This window comes from Phragmites australis, chromosome 5 (genome assembly GCF_958298935.1).
Source record: "Phragmites australis chromosome 5, lpPhrAust1.1, whole genome shotgun sequence".
NCBI lineage: Eukaryota > Viridiplantae > Streptophyta > Magnoliopsida > Poales > Poaceae > Phragmites > Phragmites australis.
Window position 1 is genome coordinate 1,853,389 of NC_084925.1, and position 11,736 is coordinate 1,865,124.

Genomic DNA, 11,736 nt, shown 5'->3' on the forward strand with positions numbered 1-11,736 from the left:
CTCTACTTGATTGATCACTTTGTATGTGCCGTGCTTGCAGCAGCACCAGGGTCGTGCTCCATCTTTGTGGATCCCTTTCTCCAGCCGGTGGTGCTTCCCTTCTCGTCTACCTTTGTGTCTCATTCCTTCTCCTTTCAGATCGATGGTGAGGGAGGGCTTGGAGTTTGATGCTTCTCCTTTTCTCACTTTACATTGTACTAAACGTACTGACACAAAAATGATAGGATTCCACTGCCAAAAATACGATCATTTTGAAACGGGTAATACAATATAATAGTATTAATTCTACCGAAGTAAATTCTATAGAAACTTTCTACAAAAGATCTTCGTAAAATCTTGATCCAGTACATATTATCTGATTTAATGGTTAAACTGAAGATGAGAGAGAAAGAAGACATATATCATCACATAAAAAGAAATATTTCCTAAACCTAATCCTATATAATTTGATTTGTGATTCCACTGCCAAAATATACCTCGACAGCTAAATTCGCTCTCCCTCAACCGCAAGCTGGTGTGTCTTGCCATACCTACGAACCAAATATGACAACACGCTTATCAAGGTATTACCCATACTAGCTAGAATTCCAAACACACCCATGGCCTCCAGTATCCGTTGTCACCTCCTGCAATGCATGCCAGGCTAATGGCTTTGTCCTCTCCAAATAAAATGGGACAAGTATGGGATTTTTTTTTTTTTACCTCGTGTTTTCTCTTCTTATGTGTCTTGCATTCATACGTGTGCTCTTGTGCATGACATCCAAATCAAACAGCTCTTTCAACGTTTTTTCTGTGTTTTCTATCATCTAAGATTCCAAAAGTTTGATGCTCTATTCCTACATATTTCCTTTTCCTGTGTTTTAAAATTCTTACGTTCCAAACGATGCATAATATATGTGGTCAGCACAGTCACAGGGCATTCAGTCATGTTCAGATTATATAATATATCAGGTTATGCTTTCTACAAGCTATTTAACACCGAATAACCGGGACAACTTCCTCCATGCCTGCACGCATGCATCGGATCTAGATATCCTTATCCACGTAGAAATAAACGGCAAATTTGAATTCGAATTAAATTAAGACTAAACTAAACCAAGCAATCCATCGTCGCTTTTCTACATATATAGGGTATGCTTGGCAAAGGAGAATTCTTATAGCTAAATATTTCTAGCTCTAAAAATTCGTGAATTATGCATAGGGTATATGGATATATTTGTATGAGCCATCTTGTTTGTATTTTAAACTATAAATATATGTTTAAACTATTCTATTTTAGCGTACAAACAACATATCTGATGACGGCGTCCATCCATTATCTCTTCTTCTTCCTCCTCGCCGGCGAGCTCCAGCCAGCTCCATTTGATCCATCGTTCTCTGATCCATGGCGGCAGCTTCTCATGCCACTCTGTCGAGTGTCCCGGCTCTGTGGGTGGTCGTTGTCGTCCTCCTCCTGCTTGTCTGCGCGCCGTGCGTCGGCGCCAGGCCAGTTCGCGAGGGGAGAGGTAGTGCTACTGCCATTCAGCACAAGCTGATGTGTTTGGAAAATCTACAAAAAAATACCGCATACATATATCAAGCATTGGCACGCAGCATGCTTCAGGCATTAGAAATAAGAGCCACAGATTTAGCTCACTTGAAGCATGACATTTTTATATTCAGTAAGCTCAGAAGCTAAATACCAGCTTACATTGGAGAAAAAAGGAGCCACATAATTCAGGAGCTCGGTACCACCTTGTTGCCACATAATCCTTCAAATTGCACAGCACAATCGGTAATTAAAATAACAGAAAAAAGAATGGATTACAAAATTAGTGACAAGCATCTTACTGTCCAAAAGATAGCCGTCATTAAATGATGCACTTGCAAGTCCGAAGTCACAAATCTTCAATTTTCTGTCGGAATTGGCCAGTATGTTCTTAGGCTTTAAGTCACGATGAAATACATTAGCTGCAACGATATAAATCACATACATCAGAAAGATAGGGGACCATGAGAGTTCAGTATAACTTCTACAAAGAATACACATGTGGCATGAGGTGGTTGCTGATGACAAGGTGAATATGCTAATGGTTTTCCAACAAACCTCCAAACCTGAATGGATGTACTTGAGAGCATGAAGGAGTTGATACAAGAAAAACCGATGATGCTCTGGAGTCAGGTTATCATTTGCTTTGATCACTTGATGCAGGTCGGACTCCATAAGCTCAAAAACAACATAGATATCTCTGAACTCCCTTCGGGTAGGGGGCAGCATAATGTGCTTGATCTGGACTATGTTTGGGTGGTGAAGCAGCCGAAGAAGCTTGATTTCCCGCAAAATGTGCGTGGCAGCCGAGACATTCTCAAACACATCATTTATCTTCTTGATCGCAACCCGCTCCCCAGTGTGAGTATCTACTGCAGCAGCGACTACTCCATAACTTCCCTTGCCAATGACCTCTTGGATTTGATACTGGCTCGCCTCCCCATACTCCGTGAAGAACTCCATGTCCAATGTTCTCTAAAGATCACAATTTGCACTAAATTAAAAACATATGCAAAGAGCATACTAGACTAAAGAAATAATTAATCTCGAAGAAAATAAGAATCTATTGAATCACATAAACCTTTGTGGCACAAAGAGTATATAGAACATATGTGAGGAAACAATTCAAACGTGGTTGAGGAAGCACAGAAATGGTAGTGCAAATGACCAATATAACAAACAAGTCCATAAATAAAAACAGACAAATAAAACTGCTGATATATCCCATGTAACATCAATTTTTGTTAAACAAGGCACACTATAACAGAAGTAAAGGACTTCGAAGGAAAAGGTAGGATGTACCTATGAGGGACTACCAAATGATAAATCTAATAAAAAAATAAATCAGCCGGAAAAAAGGTATAGGAGCATCAAACCAATACATGGTATGACATGACAAAGCAAATTTACAGTGGAATAGACTCTGCCAACTACTGGAGAAGAAAGGTGAAGAATAGCTTTCACAGTACTCATTTTGGAAAATTATCAGCACAGACAACAATATGAGGAAAAAAAAAAAAGTAAGCACATGACATTCATAGTGCTTAATCAAGGTGCAAAAAAAGGAAGAAAAGGGAAAAAATGCTATTTAAGAGTCGATGCCAACACCCAAGGACACCTAGCAAACAGCACAACATAGCAAGACTGAAATGAAGCATTGCTATTCAGAACTAACAAGATCTACATATACAAGTATGGGGCATACTAGATTAAGACTATTTAAAGAGGATCAATTGAATTACATAATAAGATTACTTCACAGCGCATGGTTGTGAGGAAACGAATGAGTTCACACCGAGAGATGATGTGATAATCCGATTGGGATCAAGTGGAAGTCGGCAGACCAAGGCCGAAGAGGTGTAATCTGCTGCCACAAGAAGCAAAAGGGGTGATACAGAGAGTGAAGAGTAGGCGCGATGTTAAGGGATGGGGAATGTGAAGAGTGTCGACGAAACAACAAAGCTACACTAGGGATTGAGAGAGTGGGTAGAGGTAGGGGAAAGGAAAGGGGGAGAGAAAGGAGAGAGGGGTAAAGCAGTCCAAAAATAGGGGCCCGCATTAATTTGTGATCACTAGTGCAGGGTTCCAGCTATATCCGCACCATATCCGATGCAGCACCATTTACATGTGACTTTCACCTTAGATATGAAAAAAAAAAGAATAAATGCTCAATGGATATTAGTGCAAGGAACCCTATGTCCCTATCCTTTGAGCAATCGCAGGTTTTTTTAAGGTAGTTCATAAGATCTCCAAGTAAGATATACTAATCCAGAGGAAATTGCATAAAGTTCTAAATGTTTTGTTTGCATTGGTGGAAAAAATAAGTTCCATACTTTAGAAAAAAGAAAATACTCTTGATGCTTTTGCAAAGTACTCCAGTTTGCCACTATCGAATTTGGTATTATTCTTTTCACAGGATTTCTACAATGAGACCACATGGCATTGATTCTGTATCCATAATTTCATTTGGTGCTTTGGTGGTGCTTATAACATTGAAAAATGCTAAAAAAATAGTACTATGTATTCTCAATGTATAAGCATTTCCTAGGCACCACAAAGACCACCAAATCAATGTCACATGGTCAACATGCCGCTGTAGTTTGACAAAACCATCCAAAATCAGCAAGTAGTTACTAAATGTGGGGGGGGGGGGGGCATCAACACGGTCAAAAAATGTAGGCACATTAAAAACTTTAAAAAGGCTCTTGGGTAAAAACCAAATTATTTTTCAAAATATAAGTTTTCAGACACATTAATAAAATCCAAGGATTTTATGTGGTTTTCTCAACCTAAAACTATAGTGTAAAGAACTTCACAATACAAACATTAGAATTATTTGTTTATTTTTCGAAATGAATACAGAAAATTTTAGAATGTCAACTGTACCATCAAAGTAATATTTTTTAATTTCTACTTTCCACTTATAGACCTAAAAATTCCATGGTTCATTTTAGTCAAGCACAATACTTTATGATCTAGCTATTTGCACTCAACAGGCTTTCCACCACCCTAGCATCTTCCTCTAAATAGAAAAACACATCTTCAGGCTTTCCATTTATCTTATATTTCCAAGTAAATTTCAAAAACATACAACTATTTTGACATATGTTGCAGAAAACTACAATTTCTAATGCTTATTTCAAAAACCTATAACTATTTTAACACATGTTGTAAAAAACTACAACTTTCTAATCGTGGACCCACCTGTTAACATTTGGCAAGAGGTGGTCTCACAATTAATCTTCCTATTATATGTCATAGAGGATGACAGATGGGTTCACGGTGAGAAAATTATAGTTTTTTGCAACATATGTCAAAATAGTGGTAGATTTTTGAAATAAGCACTAGAAATTGTAGTTTTTCTACAACATATATCAAAATAGTTGTAGGTTTTTAAAAATTACTCTATATTTCCATCACGGACTAAGTGCCACGGCTCATTCTTGGTCCAACACAATGTAGTCAATGCCATGTGTTCCCTTTCCCATCTCTTCCCCATCAACAAGAGACTATGAAACGCCTTACATATAATTCTCGTTCTTTCCTCATTAACATCCAACTCTGGGATCAGACGACATTGCCATCTGTACATACCTCACCTATCTTAGCACTCCTCATCTTCATCAACACCCTAACCACTTTTACAAGGAGACAATGCACCAAATGTTGTTTCTAGTCAACCCTGATAGCAAACTAAGCAATCACCACCTATTCAAGTTGGAGCACAGATTCACCACTCCTTGTCCTTGCTATCATGCAGCATGTGATATGTTGCAGTAGCACCTGTGCACGGTGCACTGAGATGCCCGGGTGATGATATTATTAAGTTCCAAAACAAAAAAGACTTTGGGAGCTGCACAAAATTTATATCTTATTTTCCATGAGATAGAATGTCCTATGTGAATACATGGCTAGAATAATGTGAAAAGCATGGCACCACCGCTCATTATGCAACACTTCATAGCACAAAGGAGAAGATTTTTTTGCATAAGAGACCGTCATCGTCAATAGACATTTAAAGAAAATTCAATAGATGCTAAACTACAGGCAGAGTTTAAGGAAATTTAGATGCTAGTTTGAGGTCTAAGTCCTCACCCGACCCGCCGGGTCTCCATCCGTCTCGCTCCTGTTGGGGCAAGATAGGGCAGGGCACCGGTCAGGGCGGGGCGGGGCAGGAGCGGGTTAAGTTCTCCCCCCCCCCCAGTATATGTTACATGCCCATTTAGCGGGTTTATTATCCTTTTGTGATGAAACTTTTAGTAAACTAATACATGTATGTAACTATTGTCACGTTATATTAGGTCTCATGAATCTTAGTTGATTTGTATATTTTTGTAGCTATTATCTCCTAATTAAACTTGATTTAGAGCTTTTAACAATTTTAATCGGAGCAGGGCGGGACAGGTCGGATCAAAGTCGGGACTCCATAGGGCGGGGCAAGGCAAGAAAAAATTTCACCCGGTCTCAGATCAGAACAGGGCGGGGGACAAGCGGGTGGGGGCAGGTGAGGGCGAAACCCACTCCCACCCCGCTCCATCTAGATCTCTAATGCCAGTGTTTAAAAGGAAAACAAATAAACCTGTCAAAATATATTGAAAGCAAGAACAATGAAGAAGTACCAAATATATAACTCGCTCAATAACAAATGAGTCCCAAATGGACCAGTAGTGAGAGAAAACGAACATTTAATAGAGGTTTGAACTGCACCGATCAAGTAATCATACAGCAAAATGAGCAATACACCAGTAAAACTCGATATATGACCACAGAAAAGCCGCACAAGTGCAGAAGCTTTGGCAGGAAACTAGCTGAACCATAATGCCTTCTCTAAAAGAGGGCCTACATGAGGAAGGTAAACAGGAGTTCATTAATGAACTGCATGATGTTATGGGTTATTGGGATGGGCCAACTGTGATTGGAGGAGACTTTAATTTAGTTAGAGATCAGAGGGATAAAAACAATGGTGTTATCAATCCGCATTGGTCTTATCTTTATAATGATTGGATCAATAAATGGGGTCTAGTGAAGATTAAAAACCCAACTAGATCTTTTACTTGGATAAATAACCAGATTCAGCCGATTATGGCTACCCTGGACAGAATTTTTGTTTCTACCAATTTTGAGAGTAAGTATCCTATGGCTAGTGTGAGATCTTTACCTAAGCCTTGTAGTGATCATGTTCCTTTAGCTTTAGACTTTGGTTTAAATTGTGTAAGGAAACCTAAGCTTTTTCGTTTTGAGAAGTGGTGGTTAGAGAGGGAGGATTTCTCTAAGCTTGTTGAACAAGTTTGGAACACTCCTATGAATGTAATTGACCCTTTGGAGGTCTGGCAGTCTAAAATTAGGTTTCTTAGGAAAAAGGCTAAAGGTTGGGCTTTAAATATAGATGCGGAGATTAGGAAAAAGAAACATATTCTGATTGGGGAGTATGACTTTCTTGATATCCTATCTGAACAGCAACAGTTAACTGATGCTGAGCATTTTAGGATGAAAGAAATTGCCTTAGAGCTAGATAATATTTGGAAGATAGAAGAGATAAAAGCTAGACAGAGAGCTAGGGAAAGAGATATTAAAGAAGGAGATAAAAACACTGCTTATTTTCAGGCAGTTGCTAATCAGAGAAAAAGAAAGAAAGCTATTATCATGTTAGAAGGTCCTGATGGTGTAGTCAATAATAATGTAGATATGTTGAATCTAGCTTTTGATTATTATAAAAACCTTTTTGGCTATGAAGAGAGGCTTCATCTGCACCTAGAGGATAATTTCTGGAATATGGATGAAAAAGTTTCTAATGGAGAGAATGATTTGTTAGAGGCTCCTTTTTCTGAGGAAGAGATTAGAGAGGCGGTTTTTGGGTCTTATGCTGATGGTGCTCCTGGCCCAGATGGCTTTCCTTTCCTGTTTTACCAAAAGTTCTGGAGTCTTATTAAACAAGACTTTTTGTCCCTGTTTAGATGTTTTGAGAAAAGTGAGCTCAATATAGCTAGACTTAACTATGTGATTCTTACCTTGGTCCCAAAAGAGGATGATGCTAAGGTTTTAAGAAAATTTAGACCGATCAGTTTAATTAACTGTAGTTTTAAGATTTTTACCAAAGCTATGAATAATAGGCTTGTCAAGATCTATGATAGGTTGATCTCTTCTAATCAAACTGCTTTTATTAAAGGCAGATTCATTCTTGAGAGTGTAGTAGTGGCTCATGAAATTATTCATGATGTTATGACTAAGAAGGAAAAGGGCATTATTTTAAAACTGGATTATGAGAAGGCTTATGATAGAGTCGATTGGAGTTTTTTGGAGGAAATGCTCTCTTCCAGGGGTTTTGGTAAAAGGTGGATTAGGTGGGTTATGGCAACTGTTCAAGGTGGCTCTATTTGTGTGAGGATAAATGAGGAAAATAGTGGATACTTTAAACTTGGTAAAGGCCTTAGACAAGGAGACCCTTTATCTCCCTTGCTGTTTAATTTGGTAGTGGATGTCTTTACTAAAATGCTCTCTAAGGCAGCAGGTTATGGTTCTATTCAAGGTCTAATGACAAATATAAACCCTGAAGGAATTATAAGCCTCCAGTATGCTGATGATACCCTTCTTTTTCTTGCTAATGATCTGAACAAGGCCACAAATTTTAAATGGTTACTGTCCTGTTTTGAGCAGCTCTCTGGTATGAGGATCAATTATTGTAAGAGTGACCTAATAGCTTTAGGCTTAGATGAGGGAAGAGCTAATCAGTTCGCTAGGATTTTCTGTTGCAAGATAGGTAAGTTCCCTTTTAAATATTTGGGTGTGCCTCTCCATTATACCAACTTAAAAAGGGAGGATATCCAACCAGTAGTAGACAAGGTTATTAAGAAAGTTTCGGGTTGGAGAGGTAGGCTTTTGTCCTATGGTGGAAGATTAACTCTGTTGAAAGCTTGTTTAGCTAGTATCCCTATTTATTTGATGTCGATTATAAAATTCCCTAGATGGGCTGTTGAAGCCATTAACTCCCAAATGTCTAATTTCTTCTGGAATGACCAGGAGAATAAGCATAAGTATCACTTAGCTAGCTGGCAAATGATTGCTCAAAAGAAAGAGTTTGGTGGTTTGGGGATTCCTGATCTTAAGAACTTGAATATGTGCTTATTAGCCTCTTGGATTTCAAGATATCACTTAAGTGGTGAGGGGGTTTGGAAGAAGATTATTGACCATAAGTACAATACTAAAGACCCTAATCTTTTTTGTTGTCCAACCATTGGGGCATCTCCTTTTTGGAAAGGGGTCTTATGGGCTAGTAAGGCAGCCTTTTTAGGTTATGTTTGGAAAGTGGGTAATGGTAAATCTATTAGATTTTGGGAGGACATTTGGATAGGAACTTCTAGCTTAGCTATTCAGTATTGGCAGTTATATGATATTGTGAATGAGAAGGGGAATAGTATAGCTGAGGTTTGGGATGGTGTGAATCTAAAATTCACTTTCAGAAGGACTGTTTCTAATGCTGGTATGAGTATGTGGGAGGAGCTGATTAGTATTGCAGAGTCTATTGAGTTTACTGATGATTGTGACTCTATCATCTGGCAGTATAACTCGTCGGGTGTTTACTCGGTTCAGTCTTTATATGCCGTTATCAGTTTTAGAGGAGTGTGTACTGTCTTTATTCCATCTGTTTGGCAGTTAACTGTTCCTCCCAGAATTCACATCTTCCTGTGGTCGTTAGCTAATAATCGGTTGTTGACTAGAGATAATTTAGCTAAAAGAAGGAATGTGGGGGATTTAACCTGTCTTTTTTGCTCAGAAACAGAATCAGTTCACCACCTCTTCTTTGGTTGTTGTATTGCTAAGTTGGTTTGGCATTTCTTATCTGAGTTGTTCAATATTCAATTAGGAACTGATTATGAATCTATTACCCGTTGGTGGGTAAGCAATAAGAAGCATAATGTAATGAATTCCTGCTGTGCAGCTGCTCTCTGGTGCATTTGGAAACTAAGAAATGCTCTTTGCTTTCAGGGACAAAGCTGGTTGGGAATGAAGCTGCTGATAGGCAAGTTGGCGAACTCTTTAAAGAAATGGAGGCTGCTGTTCAAGGAAACCGAGATGACTCATTTGGACGGCTGTGTGCGAGCTCTCGAGGCATGGTACAGGGAACCGCCAAGACTGGAAAGGCAGGAATCCATCTCAGACCATGCGGTGCTCTTTCGGAGGGAGGTGAACAGCGGTGATGAGAGTAGTGTTCTAGCTTCATAGTTTCCTGTGTTGAAACCTTTGGTATTTTGGTGTTGTATGGCATGCACTTTGGCGGGCGCGCCTGGAATACGCGTAGGCTCTGAATGTTTGAACTGAAGTCGTTTTCGTTTTATTCTTAATAAAACGGGGGAGACCTTTTCTCTAAAAAAAAAGAGGGCCTACTGGATGTTCAGAGAATCACTAGAAAAACCAGCACGGAAGGGAGTAAAATAACAGAAGGCCAGTAGCTATAATGTTTTCCTCGCGAAAATGCAATCTCCTGTCGAAAATCAAACTTATCAATTTTAAAAAGGAAATTGCTCCGTGATGCAGGGCAAGACATTTTATCGGTGGAACCAGCTAACAACATCAGAAAGACAAGGACAACAGCGCTTTCACAGGACAATCCAAGCAAAAGTCAAATTGAAACTACTACGGAGGGGAATTATGATAAAGCATCAAATAAGTTTGACTTCATGATAAAGTATAATATAGAAAGAAGAAATGGCACGAACTATACCAAAAAAAAAAAAATGGGAGAGGTGCACCTTCCTTAAGCAAGCAACAACCAGAACCAATCCAGATGAGGTTGCATGGTCAGATATGAACACTTATCGGAATTGACACTTCAGTGGAATAATTCCCACGGCACACATGACTATGGAAAGAATATATTCAAGCACATGGACAGCACAAGCAGAGTGGGGGGGAAAAGGTCGTGTGGTTTCGCAGCAACAACACCAGAAGCTACCAACGAGTAGCACCACCGCGTTAGCCAGATAGGAATAAATCATCACAAATTTCCACTTAGAAGCGAGCTATAAGAGAAAAAATTTGGGCAAGAGGACGGATGCCCTATCAACTTGATGGTACTAGTTCGTATGCTATCATTTATCAATCCACCGGGTTGCGTGAGCTTTGTAGAAGAAGCAGTCCAATTGCGTCAGCCATTGAAGCTGAAGCGAGTAGAATTCAAAAGGTAAGAACTTTAGCATTGAGGAAATTTTGTGTAGTGCGCCATCTCCTCCACCAACCAACAGAAGAAACATAGCACAGAACCAAGCAGGCCAAAGGCAAAAGTAATGGGTTGGAAGAAATCAGGCATTTCCATGATCAACAGACACATCGGGGACGCGAATTTTCCCGGCTCCAACTGCCAAAATGAACTACCCAGAAGGTGCGAAAGCAAGAACTGAAGAAACATGAGCTAATTAGGATCAAGTTGACCCCTCTCGTGATAGGACTCACCCATGTTGAGCTGCGCGTCGAGCCGCGGCGGCGGCATCCTGCGCTCGGGGACGCCGATGACGGCGAAGGCCACGAGGTCCCGGTCCTCGAGCCCGTCGGATCAGGCAGTCAGGGACGAGGCCGTCGACGGGCACCGCGCCTCCCCCTCCCCTGGCCATGCGCCGCCAGGGCGGAGGCGGCCGGCCGGGACGGCGATGATTGCTGCGGCTGCGGCCGCTCTCGTCGCCGCCGCTCTCCTTGCAGGACCCTTGCTTGCGGTCGCGGCAGGGTGGATTTAGGGTGCTTATGCACAATCCCTAAACTTGTGTAGAATCATGTCCTTTGACACAGTTTCTACGGAATACTTCAGAATTCATAAACAGAAGTTGTTTCATCTGATCATGGGCGTTCGGGTGAATACCCAAAACTTGTTTTTTTTGAGAGGGAAATACCCTAAACCTTTTTTAAAAAATAGTTAGGCTAATATAGTTGTATTCGAGTAGAATTAAGCATTCTAGTCCATTTGAAACCTCATCTTATTGCTCTTCAGTCCTCACGATTCCTCGCACATTTGCGCCTCTCCCAAATGGCTTAGGTGGAGACATTCCAGTACCTTATTTTTAGGTGATATCTGAGAAAAGAGAGTAAAAAATTATTGTTAAAAAACTAAGCTTTCAATATATATGTTTGTATTGCTAGTTTTTTAGATCTTCAAAGATAATTAATTATCTTACAGTCATTTAAGATTGCTTAAAGTTATAATTCTTATAAAACAAACTTCT

The 11,736-nt window shown here is 39.8% G+C and overlaps 1 pseudogene; it reads right to left on the reverse strand.

The window, feature by feature from the left end:
- Nucleotides 1-591: 591 nt before the first annotated feature.
- On the reverse strand, nt 592-11,404 carry LOC133918321 (mitogen-activated protein kinase 12-like; annotated as a pseudogene).
- Nucleotides 11,405-11,736: the final 332 nt, after the last annotated feature.